At 45.0% G+C, this 13420-nt stretch overlaps 1 pseudogene; it reads right to left on the bottom strand.

Moving 5' to 3' along the window:
• Positions 1 to 1304: 1304 nt before the first annotated feature.
• On the bottom strand, positions 1305 to 12869 carry LOC108312700 (annotated as a pseudogene).
• Positions 12870 to 13420: the final 551 nt, after the last annotated feature.

The following is a 13420-nucleotide window of genomic DNA, read 5'->3' as shown; positions in this document are numbered from 1 at the left end:
TAATCAGTCATTAGAGAAATAAAAATTAAAACCATCATGAGATACCACTGTACACTTACTAGAATCACTAAAATGAGAAAGACTGACCATACCAAGTGTTGGTGAGGATGTGGAGCAACTAAAACACTCCTACAATGTTGCCAGGAATGTGAAATGAAAGAAACACTTTGGAAAAGAGTGTGGCGGTTTCTTAAAATGTTAAGCATACACTGCCATATGGTCTAGCCATTCTTTACCCACGAAACGGATAATATACACCCACATGAAGACTTATATACTTCATAGCAAGTCTTTATTTGTACTGGCGAAAAACAAAAACCCTGGAAGCAACCTAAGTGCCTATTATCAGGACATAATGAAGCAACCCCAGTGCCCATTACTAGGTACAAGCAATTTGTGGTTTATCCATACCGTGGGCTACTACTCAGCATTAAGAAAGAGCACACTATTGATACAGGCAATGACATCCATGAATCCCAAATCATCATTACATAAGAAAAGGTGAGATAACAATTCCATTGATATACAATTAATACTTTGTATACAACTATTTATGTTCCAGAAAATGCAACCTCATCTATAGCGTCAGCACTGCTTGCATGGGAACAGGGATGGCAGGGAAGACGGGCTTAAAGCAGACACAAGAAAACTCACGGCAGTGACGGGAATGTTCGTTGTCTTGGCTGTGGTGATGTACACGTGTCCAACTGATGAAGATGTGCAGTTTAGTATACTTTAATTCTATCTAGGTGAAATTGGGGGTGGCGGTGAATCTTTCCTTGGAGGAATAAGAAACAGCCTCAGATGTTGCTGGTATTGAGCATTCTAGGTGTGTTGAGCCAAAAGAATAGAAGGCTTGATTGAGGCAAACAGATGGAAAACAGAATTAAAGAAACACCTCGAAGGCCTGGTGGCCATGCTCTGCACTGAAGAGCCAGGGAGAAGAAAGCTGGGGCTGAAAGAACACTGCCCTCCTGCAGATGGGGTCACTTCTTGTGTCAGAAATGATTCTGAGGAACCACACAGTCTGTTATGCTGCCATCAAACACGGGCAGAAAAATTCAGGGAACGATGCCCACAAGGACCCTGCTCCAGGAGGAACCAATTGGTATTTGTTTTCTGGGTTTCTTCTGAAAGACTAAGGTTTTCTTTACCAATTTCGTGGTTAGGATGGGCTGTGAGTGGAGAAGACTTGGGCAAAGCAGGTGTTAGAGCCCAGCTCACAGTACTGCAGGACCTCACCACACTCCCAGACCACACAGCCAGGCACGGTTCCCCTCCCTGCTCCGCAGAGCACGGCACCGTCAGCCCTTCTTCCTGAGCACGGCACTGCTGCCTCCTCTAATACAGCTGAAGAACAGTTTCACGAGGGACAACCGTAGCAGGATGATCATCACCGCTGCGGATTAATGATAAGAGTTAGCATTTATTTACTACCTTACCATGGAAAAGATTGTAAGGCCAGACACAAAACTATTCAATGTCCTAACAGCACTGAAACTATAACTTTTGAGGCAGTTCTTTCTCTGAGGCAGAAATCATGTCCAACATTTAGGTCTTCTTCTAGGCAACAAGGCGAAAATTTAAAAAGTATTCTTAGTTGAGTGAATTAGTCGAGGCATTACTGATTATGCACTTCGTGCATATCAACTCACACAACTTTTATTACAGTTATAATTGTTCTATTTTGGTATTGTTCTTGTTAATCTACTTCCTGCCTGATTTATAAATTAAAAAATACCGTGAGTATGCATATATAGGAACAAAATAGCATCTATGGGGTTCAGGACTATCTGTGGTCTCAAGCATCCACTGGGGGTTTTGGATATGGATAAGGGGGGAACACAGTATAAGAGAAATTATGCAAATCCTGGAGATAATGTAAAAAAGAATCACAGCATAGCCTGTCAGTGTCACACTAAGAGTATCACCCGACAAACCTCCTAGAGATCATAATGCTCTAGGGGATATAACTTTGTGTGACTGTTAGTATTCAACATTAGGTATTTAATTGGTATTTCATATTGTAACTAAATGGGGACTTTTGCTCCATGATGAACTGGCTTCAGAACCTAAGACAGGGCGCCCGTGTTTGTTTCATGTTAACTGAACTGTTCTTTCTGCTGTATACCAGCTGGGGTGTTTCAGTCCTGTAGTGAATTTCAACATTCTTAAGAGGAAGTTAGCTCAGGAGAGGAGAAGGGGGTGCACTCCCAGCAAAGGAAACAGTCTGCGTTAAAGGAGAGGGTCCTGGCACACACAGCTCACTCCGGGACCTGCAGTTCATCAACACAACTGAAGGGCGGGTGGCATGGGGAGACCTGGCACCTGAGGCTGAAGTGGTCACAGGGCTGGCCGGGGGGGGGATGTATGCACAAGCCCAGGGGTCTACCCATGGCAAACACATCAGAGCAAGTGTCAAGGAGGGCTGGGAAGAGGGACGCATTTGCTGACGAGCAGGTGACGCGGAGCAGAGTAAAGCTGACGTGGCAAGTTTCTTCTCCGTTACTCAGTAACTGAAAGCCATAACTAAAAACATTTCAAGGTATTAAAAATTGGCTTACTGTGAAATAATATGACCGACCCCATAACTTTTCCCCTCTAAAAGCCTTTTGAAGTTTAAATAGAAATCAGTACGTCAGCTCCCACCCTAAAGACTGAAAGAGATGGGCAGGGACAAGGAGCCCTGGCTCACCAGCGGCAGGTGAAGAGGTCTAGAGGTGTGAGGAGAAAAAACAGATGGGTTTTCCTTCACTCTCACACCACAGCTACCAACACAGACTTCTGTGACCAGCCGTGCGTGCTGCAGGGGTAGGGGGACGTGCCCCATACATAGCGTCAGATCCCACAGGGGGAGGCTCAGTCCCACAAGACTGCTTCCCCTGCTGTGATGCTAATCTGAAACCCCAGGCTGTTTTACCTGTGCTTCTGACTGTAAGTCAAGGGTCCCACAACCCCCTCCCCAGGTTCAATTAATTTGCTAGAGTGGCTCACAGAACTCAGGGTAAGACTTGCATTTACCAGTTTGTTGCAAAGGGTAGTTTAAAGGACACAAATAAACAGGCAGATGAAGAGATCCACTGGAAAAGGTGTGCAGGTGTCCTGAGTACAGGAGAGCATCTGTCCCCATGGAGTTGAGGTGTTCTTTCCACAGCTCTCCAAAGTCTGTCCTTTTGGGCTTTTATGGAGGCTTGATTAGATAACTGGCCATTAGTGAACTTAACCTTCAGCCCCTCTCCTCCCAAGAAGTTATGGGTGGGCTGAAGAGTCTCAACCCTCTAACAATGCCTTGGTCTTTCCTATGACCAGCCCCATCCTGAAGCTACCTGGGGAACGCCAGCCACCAGTCTTGATAGCATACAAAAACACCTCCCTTTGGAGATTCTAAGGCTGTTAGGAGTTGTACGCCAGAGCATGGGGGAAGGGTCAAATATTTAGATCACACTATCACAGATGGGTCCCAGAAACTTCTCAGTAAATTCCCATTTTATCTAAACCATTAAAAGCTTCATCACAAACATAAAATTACTTGAATTTTTAGAACAGTAACAGTAGAAAACCCAAATGCAGTGCTAATTAAATATAATAGCCATTAGTATTTTTAAATAGCATATTCGGAAGAGAGGTGGTGGTTTTATGAGAGTGTAATTAATCCACTTGCTGAATTAATTACCACTTTCCTTCTTATCTGGGCTAGCAGGGTGTTAGACAAATGAGAGGAACATTGTCAGTCAAAACATAAATATTAGAACCAACCTAAAAGTGTAGATGAATAGTTAAATAAATTATTTATGAAATACTCTGTACCTGTTTTTCTAAGTGAGATGGAATTCCTTGCTGTGCCCTAAGAAGGTATCCAGGGTTCTTAGTCCCTGGCACAGAGACATCACAAAAAAATAAAACATTTAAAAGACAGAGTGTCACTGTGTCACCCAGGATGGAGTGCAGTGGCACAATCATAGGTCACTGCAGCCTTGATGTCCTGGGTTCAAATGATCCCCTTGCCTCAGCCTCCCAAGTAGCTAAAACCACAGGTGCACTTCACCATGCCCAACTAACTTTTAAGTATTTTTTTGTAGATTAGATCTCACTATGTTGCTCAGGCTGAAACAAAAGTATTAAATAAGTAAGTAGATACATTGTTTAGTGAACAAAAGTAAACCATGTATAAACATAATTCCAAGCACAAAGGGATACATGTGTTTAAAGATTTTTTTGTATCTGTATAAACACAGAAAATATTTGGATGAATATGTGTCAAATTGCTAAAGTGGTTACTTCTGAAAAAGGGATTGTAAAGACAAAGACGGGATTTTTCACTTCAGAAAAAAAAAGTCGGGTTTAGAAGGATACGTGCTCAAGGCATGTGAAATGAAACGTATAAGATATAAAGCTTCACATCAATACAATCACACTTTTATAAGACATGTAGCATATACTCATTTTTAAAAGTAGAAGAATTTGCAAAAAAACTAAGAGTAGTCATGTTCAGATGGTGAATTAAGACAGACCATTGTTTTCTTTGATGCTTTAAAAAATTTTCCAAAATATCTGTAATAAAAATTTATTATGTTCATTATATACAGATCCAAGGTTTTTAAAATAAAAATTTTAAAGGAAGCATTACCCAAACTCAGTTCATGCGAAGGCGTGCCCCTATGCCTGTAACTAAACGGGGATTTCTCTGTGTTCCCTGCCTATCAAACAAGAAAACTATTTCCAGTGGCAGGGGATGGAGATCTTCCCAACAACCTACAGTCCTTTGTAACTGATGCCCGCAAGTACCTGGACAGCAATGAAACAAGCCCCTGTGGCTAAGCTTCCCCAGACTTGCTCACTCCACTCTTCATCTATCCATTAAGCCACGTGCTGTGGGCTCATGCATTTACCATGAATGTCAAGCTGCCCCAGCCAAAGTGGTTTCTGGCTCGTTATGCTGCTTCTAACAAATCTGGGGATTGGTCAGCTTCAAAACAAAATTGGGCAAGTTACACACACACACACACACACACACACACACACACACGTAAACAACAAAAATTGAGTTCTGTGTGTGTCTGTTTATGAAGGGTGACACATATCCAGAAGACAGTGTAGCAGGATAAAATGCAAGTTCCAACATCACTAAAGATCAGCCCTTCCAGTTAAGGATCCATTCCAGGCAGCTTTGTAGCACAGATGGGGACACATGGAAAGAGAAAGGAAGACAGGCACATGCCACATGGCAGTTTGTGAACAAGATGAGCCAACACTTTGCACACCCCACCCCCCACAAAATAAATGGGGGTCACTTTCAAGGGTTAATTCTAATATATGGCTGATAAACTATAGGCATTTTATTCATAAGGCTAACTTTTCAAGCCACAAGAGCAAATAACCGCTGGGTGTGGTGGCTCAAACCTGTAATCCCAGCACGCTGGGAGCCCAAGATGGGAGGATCACTTGAGGCAAGACCAGCCTGAGCAAAGTGGCAAGACCCAGTCTGGAAAAAAAAAGTAAGTTATAAGAGACAAAATGTTCCAACCGCTTCTTTAGAGCACTGTGTCCGGGAAGGCAGTAGAGGAACATCTGCAGTTCTGCAGTGTCTGGGAGGAAAGTGCTGGACCTAAGGACTCGGCATGCACCAGTTTTGTCTTTCATGAGTAAAGAAAATAGAGATGTTATCATAAAAGCTTGAACCTACAACAGACAGAGTGGGACCCAGAACATGCAGATGTGGGCAGACGGGGACACCATGAGAGAGAGAGGATCCCTCCCACAGAGCTTTTCTAGAGGCCTTAGGGTTTGATTCCTGGGACTTGAGGTAGCACGTCCAAGATCCAGCCTAGCTCATTTTATAAAGTTCCCTTGACATTTAGGCTATTTCCTCTCCATCGAGGCTGTGCTAAGGTCTGACTAGTTTTTGGCCTGAAAGAAATGATGAATAATGGCAGCAAGACTTGAGGAGAATCAAGAGGAGAACTGGTGCCTCTTTGTGAGGCACCAATTCAAGTGAGGTTGACGTGATTTCCAGGCAAGGGGAGGCTATTCTCCTCTGGCAGAGGGAAGAGATTGCTTTTGCCAACCCGTAGAGTCCAAAGAAATGTTACGGTTTAAGACAGTTGCATTCAGCTACCAAAATGTTCCTAACGCAGGTCTCAAGCTCTTACAAGACTATGTGACTACTTCACATAGTCTTTTCTGCTGTGCTGCCATCATAATCAGATTCTGGGTCTGATTTTCAGCACAATCTGACCTGTGACTGCTCCAGACAACAATCTACTTAAAAGTTGTCATAGAAGCTACTGTTGGAAAGGAGGAGAAAGTAATTGGAAGATGGTATAATAGAGGCTTCATAGATGCTGATAATTGCAAATTTATTAATCCAAGGACTGGTTACATGGCTGTGCTTGCTTTGTGAAAATTCATCAAAGTCTGTAGTTATAACATATGCACTTTTCTATAGGTTACACTTCAATAAAAAATATTGCTTGTGAAAAAAGTTTAAAAGAATAACAGTTGCCATAGAAGCTTTCTGGCTTTAAAAGTATGTTGACTGCCTTGAGCCAGCCATTCTCTTGTGTTGTTCTAAATAATCAAACTATTACACGTTGATTTTTAATAATAATTATCTCCATAGCAATTAAGAGAAGCTACTATCCAGCCTCTTAAAATATTGCCCTATCAGCTGGGTAGCTCACACCTGTAATCCCAGCACTTCGTGAGGGTGAAGGAGATGAATCACCTGAGGTCAGGAGTTTGAGACCAGTCTGGCCAACATGGTGAAACTCCATCTCCACTGAAATATAAAAATCACCTGGACATGGTTGTGGGAGCCTGTAATCCCAGCTACTCAGGAGGCTTTGGCAGGAGAGTTGTCTGAAACTGGGAGGTGAAGGTTGCAGTGAGCTGAGATCATAGCACTGTGCTCCAGCCTGGGTGATGAGAGAGAGACTACATCTCAAAAAAGAAAAGAAAAGAAAAAAAACACTGCCTTATAATGAGTCATTGAGAAGTCAGAGTCTGAGGCAAGAACTAAAGTGCTCACACTTTCTTATGGAGATACAAGCCTATAAGAGTGAGGGAGGAGGAAACAGGAGGGGAAACAAGAAAGAAATGTGTGAGGCAGTGCAAGGTGAGTAATTACTGCACTGACCACTGCTTGACAATGAGGCCACAAAGAGACACAGTAGGTCCACGTGTGGCAACTGTTACGTTCCACTGCAAATCTCAGCCCTGTTTCCTACTCCAATCACTTCTGCAGCAACAGTTCTACACAGGTCTCAATCGGTTTTACACAGATACAGCCTGAGAGTGTCTTTCCCTGGTGGCTCTCCTCCTGCTCCAGGGTCACTGTAATGCCATGGTGGGGTGCTGGGAGAGCCCACTCAGCCCTGGGTACAACCAGGAAGTACCCAGGAGTTAACATCCGTGGGGAAACAGGAGCTGATGGATAGGGGTCCCCCTTTCATTTCCCAGAAGGGTAATTCTTAGACACATCTCACAAAGCTCCTTAGATCTCCTGACATCACTGAGCATCAATCACCACCCAGAGTGGTGCCTACTTAATAATGTATCTTTGTACTGACTTTTCCACCTTCTGTGTTTCATTCCCCATGTCTCTCATTCCTGCTCCTTGGAATCATTTCCCAAGTAAATTATCTGCTTGCTAGTTTTGTCTCTGGCCCTGCTTTAGGGGGAACAAACAAAGCAAAATCTTTCAACAGGACATTTGTCCAGCATGCATGACAGATCACCTTGAAGTGGTCCACAGGAGAGATAGGATCCCTCCTAGTTCCCATTTTCACTGGTCAAACCTTACCTCACAAAGAGACAATTCTTAGTCTTTCCAAGTTGTGGCATCTGGTCCATTGTCAACCATTCAGGAAGTCTGATCTCATGTTTGAAGGGTGACCTGATGGGTTGGGGTGGGGGGAGGAGGAGGGATGAATCAAAGCAATCCAATAAGGTGCACGAGTTTAGTGTCCCATACAAGGAAGGAAATTCTATTCGAAGAAGCAAGAGACTGGGAAGCTGGCAGCGTTTGAGAGTCTACAGAACATTCAATGGAGAATCTGCCCAAAAAGCTGCTGAAGCTCAGGTCTGGTGCTCAGAAGAGAGGCCAGAGCTGGAGACGTGGATTTGAGAAGAGTCAGGACATGAGAGGCCTGGAGGCTGTGGTAAGGATGAAGTCAATCTAAGGAAGGGACCAGAGAAGTGTTTACGTCAGAGCTCGGTATCTGAGGGGCAGAGGGGGCAGAGGAAGGAAGCCAAGGGGAGAGGACAATTGGAGTGAGGAGAGCAGGCGGATGTTCTGTTGTAGAAGCCAAGAAAGACAGGGGAAGAGTGAACAGGATGCTGTGAGGGGTCAAGTGAAAGGAAGACGGAGGAAGAATCTGTCGTCTGGCAATTAGAAATTCGTCTGTAAATCCTGTGAAAATTCTGCTGCAGTGGGAATGTGGGCACGTAAGCCAGGCCACAGTGGGCGAGGAGAGAACAGCAGGCAGCATGGTACCAGCCTCCACAGATGCTCTCAGAGGAACTTGGGAATGTTGGCCAGGAGGGCAAGCCGCCAAAGTCAGGGAGAGAGAAGAGGAGCTAATATTTACCTGGCGAGGGGCTTTCTCATAAAGTCCTCACCAACTGCACTCCACAATTCTGGGGGAAAGGGATCACCCCAGAAGGAGAGATGAGGAAACCAAGGCTCATTAAAATTGCTGATCCACGTTCACAAGACTGGAAAGGGGTGAGTTTGCACTCAGAAATTTGCACCTATGATTGTACGACTCTGATTCTTCTGCTACATGATGCACTGGACAAGGAAACGATGATCTGGGAAGGGCACTTGAGGCTGGGAGGGACTGGAGCTTATGAACAATCAGAGGAGCTGGAGACACAAGTGAAGAGAATACACGGTGGAAATTGTCCCACAGCCAGTGGGGTTAGGGGCAGAATGCCGACTACACAACTGGGGGAAGAATCAACTAACAACAAAACCATGGGCATGTTTTTATCCCTGTCTTGGAGTTCCCTTTATTTTCAATCTCTAAATTAATGGAGAGCCCTTAGCTTTCTTGCCCAGAAATTAGGTTATGTTGCTTCCTAAAGTAGCACTTGGCTGGAGAGACATAAGCAAGTGGGTGCAGGGAACCTCTTACTCACAGGCCCAGGCCTGAAATAGTTCTCTCTAGGGCTGAAAAGAATATTATATAATGAACAAGAAATACCAGCATTGCTGTGGAAGTGGCAAAAAATGTAAAAGAAAAGGTTTCTTTCCTTGTCTACAACTTTTAAGTTTTAATTTTGAAATAATTACAGATTCACAGGAAGTAAAATAGGTAAGCTTTTTGGGGGAAAAAATCCAAAATGTATTTTCCAACAGACAGAAAGCACCAGCAGGTACAACGAAATGGGTTTCTCCACGGATCTTCCGTTCATGAGGCATCATTAGCTCAACAGTGAGAAAGCCACTGGTCCGTTTTTCGTGACATCCATTTCACAGTCTAAACAGGTACTAGTATGTGCTCACTTACAATTCCAGAAGGAAAGGTACACCTTGGCAGAAAGAGTAATCATACTAATAATATCTGGGGAATCCTAAAGTCAAGTGCAGTAACTAAGAGACAACACTTTGACTAACAGCCTTGGACCCACTTTTCCACCCAGAGGGCAAAGACTTTTCTCCCAGAAGTTAGAGTCTTTCTTTCTTTCTCCTTTCTTGTTAAACCAGGAAAGCAATGTTTCATTTGCTCTATTACACTTACAAAAGGAGATTACAAAAAAGGGCATCACAGAAACCTCTGGAACGTTCAGCTCTTCCCACCAACATAACTGTTAGATTTTAGACAGGGCCTGGGAACACTTCGTCAGTCCCAAAATAGGAAAACTGACACTATGGCTACAAAAGAATATAAAAATAAATGAGGTAGATAAATTAAATCTTTCACACCCAGGAATTGCCTATTCTGACTTCATAGCCTTCATGAAATATTCAGGAAGAAAACACACACAAAAATCTCTATAATTACTTGGCTTAAGTCCCAACAAGGAAATTCAACAAAAAAATTAGTATATGAACCAGTGATCGTAAACACACCCTTCCATGAATTTCTTCTCAAGAATGAAAACCCAGTTCTTCAATAGAGTAGGCACTGAGAAACGAAATGAAGCCGCCTGAGATTCCCCACTCAGGTGCCCACGTCTTCCGGGGTTCAGGAGAACAGCACCTGGGAAGTGTGGAGAGGACAGTGGCGCTCTCAGGCGCAGCAACACACACGCTAACTCCCCAAATGCTACCACGAGTCCATCTGAGGGCATCCAACTTAAGGTTCTAAAGTGGAAGCAGGCCAGGCCCAGTGGCTCATGCCTGCAATCCCAGAGCTTACTGGCCAAGGCCAGTAGATTATTTGAGGTCAGGCGTTTGAGACCAGCCTGACTAACATGGTGAAACCCCATCTGTACTAAAAAAAAAAAATTAGCATGGCGTGGTGGCGCGTTCCTGTAGTCCCAGCTACTCGGGAGGCTGAAACAGGAGAATCGCTTGAACCTGGGAGGTGGGACTTGCAGTGAGCCGAGATAGATCGCACCACTGCACTCTAGCCTGGGTGAAAGAGTGGGATTCCATCTCAAAAAAAAAAAAAAAAAAGCTGAAGCAAGTTTATAATTCTGCACCCTTAGTTTTCTTTTCTTTGTTTAAGTACGTTCAGAGAAACAGTAAGATGGGGATGGGGGGCGTATACACATGGGCCCCTAATCCAGGTGGCAGACCTTGTCCTTTTACCACAGATGTGAGTTATCATGGAAGTACACGGTACCCCACCCTCAATCAGGCTAAGTCGTTGTCTTTTCCATGCTGGGTCAGTGAGTTCCAGAGGTTCGCCTTGACATAGGTAACAGTCTTCGGAAAAAAATTCTAGGTTGTACGAAGGTTCTATGTATACAGTTTGTAACAGGTACAAAAGCTACTTTGCAAGACACGCTTCTTCCTCTCTCTGTTTTGTTAAATGCTTGTCTTTATTTGTTTTGGTATGACCTTTTTTTGTTTGTTTGATTTTTCAGCTTTTTGCAAAGCAGCATAGCAACAATCGTGACTGTGGGACGTGCCTGAAGTTGCGGTCACAACCTCCAAAAACATCATTTGCATATCAGTAAGAAAAAGAAAACAGGAGGTGAGTGCTTACCAGAAAAGCAGATTCTAGAGATTTCACTCTGTCTGCACTTCTCCTTCCATGCAAGTTCTCTGTTAGCGTCACTGACTGTAATCTGGCTTTCTTCCAGGAAGTGAAGGAACGCGATCGGTCAGTAGCACCTGGTTTTCCCACATCTGCACTGATGGCTGGTTGGGAGCCATCCATCTCGGGGATGGTGGTGTCATTCTGGCCTCCAAGGAAGCCAGGCAGGTAGGACACCCCCACTCCGATCACTGGGCTCTCACTGGTCTCCATGGCCAGGCTGCCATTGAGCATGCTGGTGTCCTGGTTCCACAACACGGGGCCCACAGTCACCGAAGGGGCCAGGATTTCCTTGGGAAATGTTTCTGAGACTTTTTCCCATCTATTCTTAACAGAGCCATGGTGTTCTCGAGGGCCAGCTCCCTCCCACGGCGGCCGAGTTACTGTTCGCCCCGTGTATCACATAATGGACCTTCAGGTTGACGTCAGTGGCAAAACTCGCCCACAAGTGTTGCGTATCAGAGACTTCTCTCCGGTGTGAGTCCACTTGTGACTCTGAAGTGCACCAGTGGGCGAAAAGTGCTTCCCACACCGTGTGCAGCCATGTTGCTCAGCATGGCTGGGCTGCTGATGGAGGGGTCATCCTGGGGACAATGTTGGGGGTCCCACCAACGTGCCAGGAACTTCCACTTGGACACAGGTTGGCTGGGCTCAGATAAGCATGGGAGACCGCTCCACACCTGTGCTTGTGGAGGACCGCCTCATCTCCAGCTTTGACGTCAGCTGGGGAGATGTTCAGTGGCTTCCTCTTCCCTTTCTTGGAAGGGTCTAGCACCACCGTGGAGAAAGGACTCTGGAAGAGCACCGAGCCTGGCGTCTGAGGAAGCACAGCACGTGGGAGAGGTGACTTGGCATTTGGGAGCACCTTGGTTCCATCCAGCTTCAGAGCAAAGGGAGTCAGCCTTGGGGACAGAGAGCTGGCGGCCGAAGGGGCGTTGGCGTGAAGTAGTTTGGCTTGTTTCAAGGCATCCAGAGACAGACCTTGGCTTCCAGCTTTCCAGCTGAACAAAGTCACAGCCGTAGAAACCTGCTGGGACATATGGCTGCCCAAGGTCATTGCCCGCCGCCAGAGTGGAGGGCATGAGAGGGCCACGTGTGCACCTGGCTGCAATCTGCTGGGTGAGCTGGACCTGCTGAAGCTGCTGCTGCAGACACAGGATGTGCTCAACACCCATGGGTGCTGCTGATGCCGGGCACTGGGGCAGGCAGCTGATATGCCCTCCACTGACTCACCGCCACCTTGGCGCCTCTCAGCGCCTGCAAGGTCACATTTGTAAACAGCTTATGTCTTGGGGGCAGGTGCCAGGGCCCTCTCTGTCTTTAGGTACACCACAGAGTCCACAACTGGCTTCTTCATGTCCACTGAGCCACCACCATTCTCCCCATGGCCATCCTCACTGCTTGGACTGGGTGGTTGGTAGCTAAGCACAGCTCTGGAGAAGTCTTCTGAAGACACTGGCCCCTTGCTGTCATTCATGATGAGAACAGGTAAGTTTTTAGTGTGATTTTTTTCTTATCTTCCAATAACTCGGAGATGCTAAAGAGCTCTGCACAGCGTTTCTCACAGACATGCGTCTCCTCCCGGTGAAGCCATTTCACTGTGGCTTCATCCTCACTGACTTCATCATCATACAGGTTTATTATAAAATTCTCGTACATCTTGTGTAATCCACATTACACAAGTGATGGGGTACAGAACTATTGGAAGGCAGCACTATTATGCTGTTATATTCTTTGAAAATAAGTCTTAAATGTTTCTATAAACAAGAGCAAAGAAATGAGTTCTGCAAAGGATTTCATTAGAGGAGAAAAGATAATTCAGTTTTTAAAACAATTTTCTTTTATGATGAAGTATGGCACATTCTGAAAAATATAAATCTAATGTAGAGTAGAATGTGACCCTTACCCAGATCAAGGTCATTGACTACAGCCACTCCTGGGTGGGTCACTGGAGCCCCCAGCTCGTCACCACCAGTGCTGCCGGGGACACGGGAACTGACCCCGGACTTTGCAGATGCAGCCCAAGCTGCAGTGGTATAGGACATTGTGATATTATTTATTTAATATTAAAACAAACACAAACTAAATTACCTTCCTAGCTGCATTACTGTCAAAGAAGAGAAATGAGAATGAAAGATGAGAATCAATGTGGAATTTCATTGTACTGATATTGTTTTTCTATTTTGCCATGACAAAATATTCATGTGTCA

This window comes from Cebus imitator, unplaced genomic scaffold (genome assembly GCF_001604975.1).
Source record: "Cebus imitator isolate Cc_AM_T3 unplaced genomic scaffold, Cebus_imitator-1.0 Scaffold129, whole genome shotgun sequence".
In the NCBI taxonomy this organism is placed as follows: Eukaryota; Metazoa; Chordata; class Mammalia; order Primates; family Cebidae; genus Cebus; species Cebus imitator.
Note: the sequence above shows the minus strand (reverse complement) of the source record. Positions and strands in the feature narration are given on the sequence as shown.